This window comes from Bos javanicus, chromosome 16 (genome assembly GCF_032452875.1).
Source record: "Bos javanicus breed banteng chromosome 16, ARS-OSU_banteng_1.0, whole genome shotgun sequence".
NCBI classification, from domain to species: domain Eukaryota; kingdom Metazoa; phylum Chordata; class Mammalia; order Artiodactyla; family Bovidae; genus Bos; species Bos javanicus.
This window is the reverse complement of record NC_083883.1, coordinates 64827218-64839494: the sequence shown is the minus strand read 5'-3', so window position 1 is coordinate 64839494 and position 12277 is coordinate 64827218. Positions and strand designations below refer to the sequence as shown.

The window sequence follows — 12277 nt, the reverse complement described above, 5'->3', positions numbered from 1 at the left end:
TTCTTCAGCACTCAGCTTTCTTTATGGTCCAACTCTCACATGCATACATGACTACTGGAAAAACCATAGCTTTGACTAGACAGACCTTTGTCGGTAAAGTAATGTCTCTGCTTTTTAGTCTAGGTTGGTCATAACTTTTCTTCCAAGGAGCAAGCGTCTTTTAATTTCATGGCTGCAGTCACCATCTGCAGTGATTTTGGAGCCCTCCAAAATAGAGTCTTTCACTGTTTCCATTGTTTCCCCATCTGTTTGCCATGAAGTGATGGGACCAGATGCCATGATCTTAGTTTTCTGAATGTTGAGCTTTAAGCCACCTTTTTCACTCTCCTCTTTCACTTTCATCAAGAGACTCTAGTTCTTCTTTGCTTTCTGCCATAAGGGTGGTGTTATCTGCATATCTGAGGTTATTGATATTTTTCCCGGCAATCTTGATTCCAGCTTGTGCTTCATCCAGCCCAGCGTTTCTCATGATGTACTCTGCATAGAAGTTAAATAAGCAGGGTGACAATATACAGCCTTAACATACTCCTTTCCTGATTTGGAACCAGTCTGTTGTTCCATGTCCAGTTCTGACTGTTGCTTCCTAACCTGCATACAGATTTCTCATGAGGCAGATCAGGTAGTCTGGTATTCTCATATCTTTAAGAATTTTCCAGAGTTTGTGGTGATCCACACAGTCAAAAGCTTTGGTGTAGTCAATAAAGCAGTAGTAGATGTTTTTCTGGCACTCTCTTGCTTTTTCGATGATCCAACGGATGTTGGCAATTTGATTTCTGGTACCTCTGCCTTTTCTAAATCTAGCTTGAACATCTGGAAGTTCACGGTTCACATATTGCTGAAGCCTGGCTTGGAGAATTTTGAGCATTACTTTGCTAGAGTGTGAGATGAGTGCAACTGCACGATAGTTTGAGCATTCTTTGGCACTGCCTTTATCGTATAGTAAAAGAACATTTTCTAGATTAAACTATATAAACAGTATTTTTAGTCTGGCACTGCCTACCTAGTACTTCCTTTTTCTTTTAACTTATCATCTGTATCTTATCGAAAGATTGGTTTAAGGAATTACTCTTCAGACAACAGTAAATGAGATCAAATGAAGAGGAAGGACATTAAATGTCAAGGTGAATTTGAAAACCGAAACTTCAGTCTCAATGCTATTAAAGGAAAACACCAGGCACTGATGCTGCAATGATCTATCCTCTAACCTAGAGGACCCAAGAGTCATCCATTCACCACACCCAAGCACGTTCATTCACAACTCTGTTAATAATAGTACTGTGGGGAAACTCTCTCCCACCATTTCCCAGATTCAGGTTAGAGATTCACTCTGGAAGGCCCATACCCAAAAGGAAGGAATCTGTAAAAGGAATAATGCTGTTTGAAAACCAGTGGAATGAAGGGCTCCATGACAGTCAACTCAGTACCTCTAATGAAGCAGAAATGTAGACACAATCAGTCAGAACTTTTGGGGTCCAGGATATTCAAAGAGCTGTCTGCAGAGTTTGCAAGGATCACTTGAATTAAATGTTGCCAAGTCTCACACTCTCTGGAATGTGTCACAGCAAGAGTTTATCTACATCAGAAGCTCATCAAGGTCACATTATCACAAATGGTGCCCCCAAATAAGAGACCTCAGAAAGTCAAACTTTACCTATGTATTATTACTTGTTCTAAGCTCCAAATTAGTCTTTTTTTAATTCTCAAGAGACTTTTTTCTTTTTCTCTTTCAAAAAGCATAAAAATTCCCCATGTTCTAATCCTCTTACACTGTTGGGAATGTAATTGTGCAGCCAAAATGAAGAACAGTTCAGAATTTCCTTAGAAAACTAAAAATAGGTCTACTGTGTGATCCAGCAGTCCTACTCCTGGGCACATATCTAAGGAAAAATGAAAACTCTAATTCAAAAAGTTATGTGTACCCCAATGTTCGCAGCAGCACTACTGACAGTAGTCAAGACACGAAGCAGCCTAGATGTCCATCGACAGAGGAATGGATAGAGAAGACGTGGCACATATACAGAATGGAATACTACCCGGCCACAAAAAGAATGGAATAATGCCATTTTCAGTAATGTGGATGGACCCAGACACTATTACACTAAGTGAAGTCAGTCAGATAGAAACGAAAATATCATTTGATATCATTTATATGCTGAATCTAAAAGACATGATACAAATGAACTTGTTTAAAAAACAGAAATAGACTCTCAGACACGGAAAACAAACTATGGTTACCAAAGAGGGAAGGGAGGAGAGATAAATTAGGAGTTTGGGATGAGCAGATACAAATCACTATATATGAAATAAACAACAAGGACCTACCATACAGCACAGGAAACTATCTTCAATATCTTGGTAATAAACCAAAATGGTAATAAACCATAATGGAAAAGCATCTGAAAAGGATACACACACATACTTTGCTGTATACCTAAAACTGACACAATAAAGTAAATTTACTATACTTCAATTAAAAAAAGTTCGCATGTTCACCCAGGCATCTGAACCATAAGTAGGGCCAGTAAGCTTACTTCAAATACGATCAATTCTCATTATTCTGGTAGTTATGTTCTATAAAGTTGCATGAACACTAAATTAGCAAATACGGAAGCATTGCTCCCAGGGGAAATATAGAATTAGATTCTTGCAAACATCTGATCATATTCTGTCAACATATTGATACATAACCTTGTTTCATGTGAATTTCTGTTTGGGGGCACTTTATTTAACATATATTTTAGGTTCATTAACACTGAACCCTTGGCCAACAGCACTATAACTCACACCTGCTGCTGCTAAGTCGCTTCAGTCGTGTCCGACTCTGTGCGACCCCATAGACGGCAGCCCACCAGGCTCTCCGTCCCTGGGATTCTCCAGGCAAGAACACTGGAGTGGGTTGCCACTTCCTTCGCCAATGCATGAAAGTGAAAAGTGAAAGTGAAGTCGCTCAGTCATGTCCGACTCCTAGCGACCCCATGGACTGCAGCCTACCAGGCCCCTCCGTCCATGGGATTTTCCAGGCAAGAGTACTGGAGTGGGTTGCCATTGCCTTCTCCCTGAAGTACAAAAAAAGCCTTCTTGTACTTAGAAACACTAGACACTTGAGGACCATTTTAGGTAGTAAAGTCACCAAGAAAAAGCACCAAAATGAGAAAAATGTGGCACTAAATGTTCACCGTATGAAAGCTGAAATGAGAGGGTGGGGCATCCCCTTCTCCAATGTCAGCTGAGAACGTGGGTGTCAGGCAACACTCCTCACCTCTCTGAACATGTTCCAAATAACTGCAAAGGAACCTTGAGTAGGGACTTCTGCATTACCAATAAAGTTTAGTGAGGAGGGGAATTTGCAAATACCAAATCTATGAATAATGACTATGGATTGCACAGGGTCTACATACATACCTCAAACAGCATCACAATTTTAGTCTCAGTCTTCCTAGTGTCCAGAGAAAGAAAAACACAGACTTCTTCTTTATTATTTTAAATTACAGCTATATCTGGATACAGTTTCAATTTTCAAGTGAGAAACCCCACAGGGTAACAGCTACAGAACACAGGATAAAGCATTTTCCTCCACCCACATGTAGACAAAACATCTATGCACACACAATTCCAAGTTTCTCATTATGTCTCTTCCTGCATCAATCACCAATTCCCTAACTTGACAACACACACACACACACACACACACACAACTTTCAAATTTAGAGCCTTGAAAGACATTTCCTGGATCAGCCTTTTGTGAAACAACAACAATATCAGCTTCCTGACATATAAAGCACGTTTTCCTAAACATCAATCTTGAAAAGCACTGTTACTTTGTATAGCCACTCAGCAGGTGGCAGGGTGTGATGAAACAGGAAATGAGAACAAATGCCTCCCACACACACTCGCAGACCACCACAGGGAATAATACATCGGCACACAATCCCACATCTCTATCATCCAACCAGCCATCCTCTGTTGGATGATTTCGCATCCTTTAACCCACTCTTACCCAGTGTTCAGTTATCCTTTGCATCTGTCTGACAATTCTCTACATATTAACGTAAGAAATCTGCCAAGGGTGCCATTCCTGTGAGAATTACACTGGATTCAAACAGAAAAAAAAAATTACCTAATTCCTAAAAAAATAATTACTTAAATTAAAAGCAAATCTCCTTAAGCCACAGATTTAAAAATATAACATTGAGGGAGTTTCCTGAGGGTCTAGTGGTTAAGAATCTGCCTTGCAATGCAGGGGACTCAGGTAAGATCCCTAGTCAGGGAACTAAGATCCCACATGCCGTGGAGCAATTAAGGCTGTGTGTGCTGCAACCAAGAGCCAATGTAGTCAAATAAGTATTTTTTTTAAAAAGAATTTTTAAAAACAAGCATATAACATTGATATCTCAAGAAATTATTAAACCCTTTTCCTCCAACTACCTCCAAAGAGTAGTTTTCTCCCTAGTTATCAACTAGATAACATCATTTATTCTACTTCAGTTATAAAACCACAGGATATTTTCCTTCACTACCCCAGAAATCAAAGGAGCCAAATAAATACAAACGGTGGTATACTAGTGAGAGCATGACCCAGACAACAAAGGAAGAGCACACAGATGTTACCATCACCCACAAAACTGGAAGTATCCCAGGAACATCTGAGCATCCACAGAGCATCTCAGTCATTTAAACTCCATGACAGGCCAGAGTGATGCTCAGAGAGCCAGGACACAGAATCCAACAGAAGGGACTCAGCTCTGGAGCCCCAAGAAAAGCATTAACATCTGTTCATTTACTTAAAATCATAGATGCTCTGTATGGTGGAAGGAGCGTTCCCAAATCTAATCGCCTCATTAACAGGTGAGGAAGCGGGCCCACAGATTAAATGATTTGCTAATACAACCTCTGAATCACAGACTGAACTGTATGACTATGTATTTGCCTTATAAAAGGACTATGGAAAGATGATTTAGGAAACAATAAAAATACTCAAATTTTAAAAGATATAGGTCTGGGCATTTCATTCCCTTGTTTAGATTTTTCAAAGCACTCTGGACTTTAAAAATCTTACCATATGACATGAGAGATTCTCATGGCCAAGTCTATGTATCTCTTATCTCATTCTGCACACATCCTGCAATCCAGCACACTTGTTCATCTGTCTGTTCAGTCAGTCACTCTCTGAGTAATTCTTCATGATGAGTCGTCGGTGTGCCATGCACTGTGTCACTCCAAACTACTTAACAGAACTCAACCAGGCCATTCTTTGTGCACTCAGTGCCTCTGCCCATGATATTCTGTTTTTACCTGGAATGCCCTATCTTCAAAAACACAGTAGGACATTAAACTGCATTTTTAATAATTAGGCTTTCTATATCCTGGTGGATAGCTCCCATCTGTCTTACTCTGAGCATGAATTAGCAAAAGAGAAATAATGAAACTCCATACTTATTATTCCCAGGCACATACAAGGCTGTTTTGAGAATCTGGCAAGAATAGCAAGCTAAATAAAATGCGATGCCTATTTGCCAGTGGGTGGGTATGTGTGGGTGTGTGTTCGGTCGCTCAGTCGTGTCCTACTCTTTGCAACACCATGGACTACAGCCTGGCAAGCTCATCTGCCTATGAGATTTTCCAGGCAAGAATGCTAGAGTGGGTTGCCATTTCCTCCTCCAGGGGAATCCTCCTGACCCAAGGATCAAACCCATGTCTCTTGCATCTCCTACATTGGCAGGCAGGCTCTTTACCAGCTGAGCCACTGGGGAAGTACCATGCTTAACCATAAAACATTAAATTATTCTCTTATTTAAAATCAAGAGCCAGACAAAAAATGCCCCCTTCACTACCTGCATTCCAGACTCCATTCATGACTCATTGCCTTCATAGCCAAGCCTCAGAAATCCTGTGATAGAGAGCTTCCCTCATGGCTCACAGTCACCTTCTTTCTTGTAGGTGGTCAAGCGAGGAAAAAAGGAAAGATTCCATCACCCTTAGGCTCTACCCCACAGCTATGCTTCTACCCACTGCGGGAATATGAGCATGTCCCCTCAACCTTCAGAGTCTTGATTTCCTCAACTAGAAAAATGGGAATAAGCGATTTCAGTAACAAAGCACTTACTGAGGTCCTGCTAGCCAATGGAACAGATACATAAGGCTTCATGAACAACAGGTAAACAGATAATACAGCTGTGCAGAAAGTTATCACAGTAAAAGGTATGAAAAGGCTTTGGAAAACAAATGAGAAACCAGTTAATTCTGTTCTACTTAAATCACAGGACTGGAGTAATTAAGGCTCAAAAAAGATAAGATATGTGAAAATAGTTTTATAAATGACAAATCCTTCCACAAGTATGGGTTACAATGAAACAGCAACTCACTCCAATATTCTTGCCTAGAGAATTCCATGGATAGAGGAGCCTGGCAGGCTACAGCCCACAGGGTTGCAAAGAGCAGGACATGACTGAGTGACTAACACATACAAGCTAGTATCTGCTGTTCTGATGCATGTTTATTTCCTAGACCAGCTAGGACACTGTAACTGAATTAATTCAGTATATATTATACAAACTGAAAAATGTGCAAAGCCTAAGAGATTCAGATTAATGTGCCAAGTACAAGACGCTGGATGAAAGTTCTCTGATTACAAACTACTCTTTTTCTTTACTGACACATAATTCACATACTATAAAATTCACCTATTTAGCTTTTATAGCAAAATCTGACCTGATGTGACATGGGCTATTTATAGTCATTATTCCATTTATGCATGAATTTTTCTTTCACTGCAGAAATTGCCATGCATTCAATTATGGGGTACTTGTCCAAAAACTGGTGAGAGGAGGAGTACATAATATACACATTGGGTTACATTTCTAAAAATCATGAATTCTGAAACAGTCTGCCCCATGGGTGTTGCAGCTGGGACTCAGATCAGTTCAGTCGCTCAGTCGTGTCCGACTCTGCAACCCATGGACTGCAGCACGCCAGGCTTCCCTGTCCATCACCAACTTCCCGAGCTTGCTCAAACTCATGTCCATCGAGTCAGTGATGCCATCCAACCATCTCATCCTCTTTCGTCCCCTTCTCCTCCCGCCTTCAATCTTTCCCAGCATCAGGGTGTTTTCAAATGAGTCAGCTCTTCGCATCAGGTGGCCAAAGCTTTGGAGTTTCAGCTTCAGCATCAGTCCTTCCAATGAATATTCAGGACTGATTTCCTTTAGAAGGGACTAGTTGGATCTCCTTGCAGTCCAAGGGACTCTCAAGAGTCTCCTCCAACACCACCATTCAATAGCATCTATTCTTCAGCACTCGGCTTCCTTTATTGTCCAACTCTCACATCTATATGTGACTACCATAGCCTTGACTAGACAGACCTTTGTTGGCAAAGTATGCCTCTGCTTTTTAATATGCTGTCTAGGTCGGTCATAGCGAGACCTGCAATAACCTAGTACCTACTTCACAGAGTGACTGTGAGGATGAAGAACATCAAGGGCTAGCTCAGTGCCTGCATGCAGCGGGTCTCCCTCAAGAGTCAGGGGCTATGGGACTCCCCTAGTGGTCCAGTGGCTGACTCTGAGCTCTCAATGCTGAGGCCCTTGGTTTGATCCCTGGTAGGGGAACTAGATCCCACATGCCACAAAAGACCCTGTGCAGCCAAATAAATAAATAAAAATAAATATTAAAAAAAAAAAAAAAAGAGTCAGGGGCTACTGCTAGCCTTCCAGGACTACTTGGTGAAGAGCACTAATACCACCAAAACTTTTCCAGTTTTGACTTCTTCATTCCCATCCCAGTGGATGTACCTGCCCTTCCTTGCTTATGTACTATATATGACTTCTGGCTTATCATGTCAGACCTTGTACTATAATCCCAGATGTTACTTCAATTTACCTAAGAATAATGACTCTACACTTTAAGTTCACCTTAAGCATCTGAGTTTGGGTCAACTGTATCCACTGTTATTCTCCACAAGAAGAAATGAACACAAAACAGATAACTCAATAAAATATAATATCATCTAAAAGATGCTTAAAAGGCAACAAACAGCAAAGGTTTTTAAAAATACCTTGTTCAAATAAGAAATTGAGTATCACCAGCTACTTTCGATATAGCCCTTAAGCTCCTCAGTAGGTTACTAGGAAACGGACCCTAAATTCATCTTCCATATGCTAAAGGAAACTCAGGTTAATGGACTCCAATCTACTCATTTCCTGGAAGACTGACAGGTATAAACAGTTAATCTCTTTTTGCCATTCACCTAGCACAGAAGTACCCATGTGAGGCCCCTAATAACAGATCTTTACCAAGTTCCTTCTGCTATCATGATACTCCCAAGACTATTAATATCAAGGTCAATATTGACAAGCTACAGAACACTCAGTGCAGAACTGTATCAACAAAGAAAAGCACAAAATACATTTGGCAATTATGTGGTCAACTTTAAAAGGAGCCATCCTAATCTTTTTTATTATTATTAAAATAAGAATGCTTTTGTAACTTAAAAATATACTTACCAAAAAAACAGAATTCCAAACAAAATGGAAAAGCCTTACGAATCAAAGATTACATTTCATTTCTGAGCAAAATCCCAGAGTTGATCAGTAAATCATCATCAATAGTTAGACAAAGTCCTAGGTATGAAATCTGTAAGAATATGACCTCCTTTAAAGATTTTTCTAGAAATATGGTTCCATTTCAATGAACACTGGTATCAAAACAAGAAATTACGTTTCCGATGCACTCTTAGAATGTACTTAGCCTTAACCTATACACCAATCACTAAAAATACAATAAACAAAACTTATCATCCCAAGCTCTGCAGATACTTTACAGGATACCTCATTTAATCTTCAAACAACTCTTTGAGATCATAACACTGCTTATCTTCATTGGTTGTTCAATTTTTAAAAAGAACAGAAAAATTGAGAGTGCTGGATTTTTATTCCATTTTCCCCTGTATACAATACCAATCATGTGCTCATATACGTTTGTATTAGCCTATAGTGAAAAGATATAGGGGAATTTAAAACTCTAACCTGCAATATAAGGGACTTCCCTGGTGGTCCAGTGGTTAAGAATCTGCATACCAATGCAGGGGACCCAGATCCAATCCCTGGCTCGGTTAGATTTCACATGCCATGGAGCAACTAAGCCCGTGTGCCACAACTGCTGAAGAACGGTGTTCTTGCCTGGAGAATCCCAGGGACGGGGGAGCCTGGTGGGCTGCCGTCTATGGGGTCGCACAGAGTCGGACACGACTGAAGTGACTTAGCAGCAGCAGCCACAACTGCTGAAGCCTGTACACTCTAGAATCCAGGAGCCGCAACTACTGAAGCCCACACACCCCAGAGCCAGGGCTTCACAAGAGAAAATACCACAATGAAAAGCCCACACACCACAACGAAGAGCAGCCCCTGCTTGTTGCAACTAGAGAAAGCCCCCACGCAGCAAGGAAGCCCTAGCACAACCAAAACTAAAAAAAAAAAAAAGAAACAGTATGTACAAATACAGATGTTTGTATGTATACATATGTATGTACATGTGCATGCATATACTGACTTATACACACACACACATCTCCTTCCTATTGGTGGTGTTTCTCTGGAGATTCATGACTTATATATCCTTAAATGTATTATATATAAAATTATAACCACCAAATGCATTAACTCATGCACACAAGTTAACCTGTTTTCAGAAGACATTGGAAAAACTCTTCCCCATCTCTGTGCTATATCTGAACTTACATATGTGGGTTAATTAGGCCAGTTATAGTTCCACTTTGTTTTCATGTAAATTCAGTTTGGGGCTTGTCCAGTTGTGTAAAACTTTACAAATACATACACTATTACTGCCCCTGTGTGCCACACTCAGATGCCAGAGAAAGCCTAAACACACCTGATTCCCTGGTGCTGCGCGTGCCACAGGGTAAGAGTCAATTCTACAATAAGAAGGATGTTACCCATTTTGCTTCATAATATCTTAACACATATTTAAAGTGTCAGATCTTATTCTCCTTTATACTTATAACCTGACAATGAAAATGTAACTAATTTGTCATTCAAAAATAAATTACCATATCCCAGAATGAACAACGTTGTAGGCAAACATGATCTTAAAAAAGAAAAGGGGAAAAGTATCAAGTTTGATGTATGAGCAAGCAACTGTTGAAATTAATTTAATATCATCATCTCATTAACACCCCAGGGAAGATTCCAAGCAAGAGCATCCTTTGCATATCTGAGTTCATTCAGTGTCTGAAACTGGCTAAATTAATTCTAACAATTCAATTTGATGAGACAGATATATCTCTGAACGTTTGTTTTTTAACATTTCTTCAGGGAAAAAAAAACATAAAGAGTATTTATAAGATATTATGCTACACTGTTTAAAGGAATGATAGTAAAGATCTCAGGAACAGCATGGCCCTGACAAAATCAATTACCACAATGTGTTCAATAGTAAGCATCAGATGCCAGCATCTTCCAAATAGTAATGAACAGTCACATAAAAGCTGCCAATTTCACTAAGCCGTCTTTTGTTTCATTGTTTATTTACTCATTTATTTTTGGCCGTGCTGGGTCTTCACTGCTGTACAGGCTTCGGGCTCTCTCTCTAGCAGCAGAGAGCAGAGGCTACTCTCTACTCATGGTATACGGGTTTCTCACCATAGAGCCTTTTCTTGTCCCAGGGCATAGGCCTTAGCGCATTCAAGCTTCAGCAGATGCAGCATATGGGTTCAGCAGTTTCAGCTCCCAGGTTCTAGAGCATAAGCTCAAAAGTTGGGGCACATGGGCTTAGTTGCGCTGTGTACGCCACCTCTGAAATGCTCATTTTCTAGGGCATCAATACCCACATACAGCAATTTCAACTTTTTTTCATACTATTAGCTATTAGCTCTGGAGCAATGTGCTGATTTCTAATGATATTTTTTAAATTACTTTTGGTTGATAAATTCCATCCATTAACTACCTCTGAAATAAAAGATGGATATATTAATTTGCCTATACTCCAGAACAAGCTTTAATCTTATTATACTGAAGGCTTACAGACAAGTGTTAGTTTAGACTCAATGTGTAAAACAAAATAAATTTGACTATATTGATACTTTGAGTGAAACGCTGACAGTCTTTTGATTTTTTTAAGTAACCATGAACATCTTAAAATGTAACAACACACATTCAAAAATCATTTTATGCTAAATAATGAAACTGGATGTACAGATATTCACTAACTCCCTATCTGTGCCCCTAAAATGAATTTAACAGATATGGAACACTAAGATCACTAGTAATTTACCTTTCAAACAAAATTTCCTACTATTTCTCCTTCAAGTGTTCTGGATTATGTAAGTCAGACACTACCTTGAAGTTGCAAGACGAGCTATTTTATCAGGTATTAAAGAGCCACACTGCAATTCTTAGCAGTTTCTGACAAGAAAAATACTGAATAATATTGATCCAGCCAAAAAAAAACACAAAACTAGAATTATCCACGACTTTGAAATCTCATTTTGCAAACAAAATTTACAGAGAAATAAATTATAATATTAAACTGACTGAAGGTTTAAACATAACTCTCAAACTGAAATTTAGTGTACTAAAGAAAATAAATGTGTGTAACTTAGTACTATTTTTATCTATCTTATGTACTGAGAGTTTGATTTCGTTAAAGGGTCTGTTAACTAAGAAGGTGTGAGAACTGCTATATGTAAATGTTGAGGTCAACTGGGGATATTAATATTCATTTTTATTTATTTATTTGGCTGTGCTGGGTCACAGCTGTGGCATGTGGGATCTAGTTCTCTGACCAGGGATCGAACCTGGGCCCCCTGCACTGGGAGCACCAAGTCTTATCCACTGCACCACTAGGGAAGTCTCCCAACCGGGTGTATTAAAAGAGATGCAGGCTTCCTTCTTCACTACTTTTCAATTATGCACAGATACAATTTAACTACACAAAGTTTTAGTTTCCTTAATGAAGTCAATTATTAATATTTACTTTACCAGATGTTGTGAGCATTCAATAAAATGTCTGTGAGGAACCTAACTGGCTCAGTTAATGCAGGAGATGCAGAAGACATGGGTTCGATCCCTGGGTCAGGTAGGTTCCCTGGAGAAGGAAATGACAACCGACTCCAGTGTTCTTGCCTAGAGAATCCCATGGACAGAGGAACCTGGCAGGCTACAGTCCATGGGGTTGCAAAGAGTCAGACACGACTGAGGGACTGAGCATACACGCATCGCAAAAAGTACTGTCAACAACAACCATAACAAAATGTCAGGAAGCCATA

At 39.6% G+C, this 12277-nt stretch overlaps 1 protein-coding gene across 1 annotated transcript in view; it reads right to left on the bottom strand.

Annotated features, from left to right (window-relative positions):
* Nucleotides 1–12277, bottom strand: part of LAMC1 (laminin subunit gamma 1) — a 121058-nt gene that overhangs the window by 76410 nt on the left and 32371 nt on the right. The window lies entirely within an intron of this gene.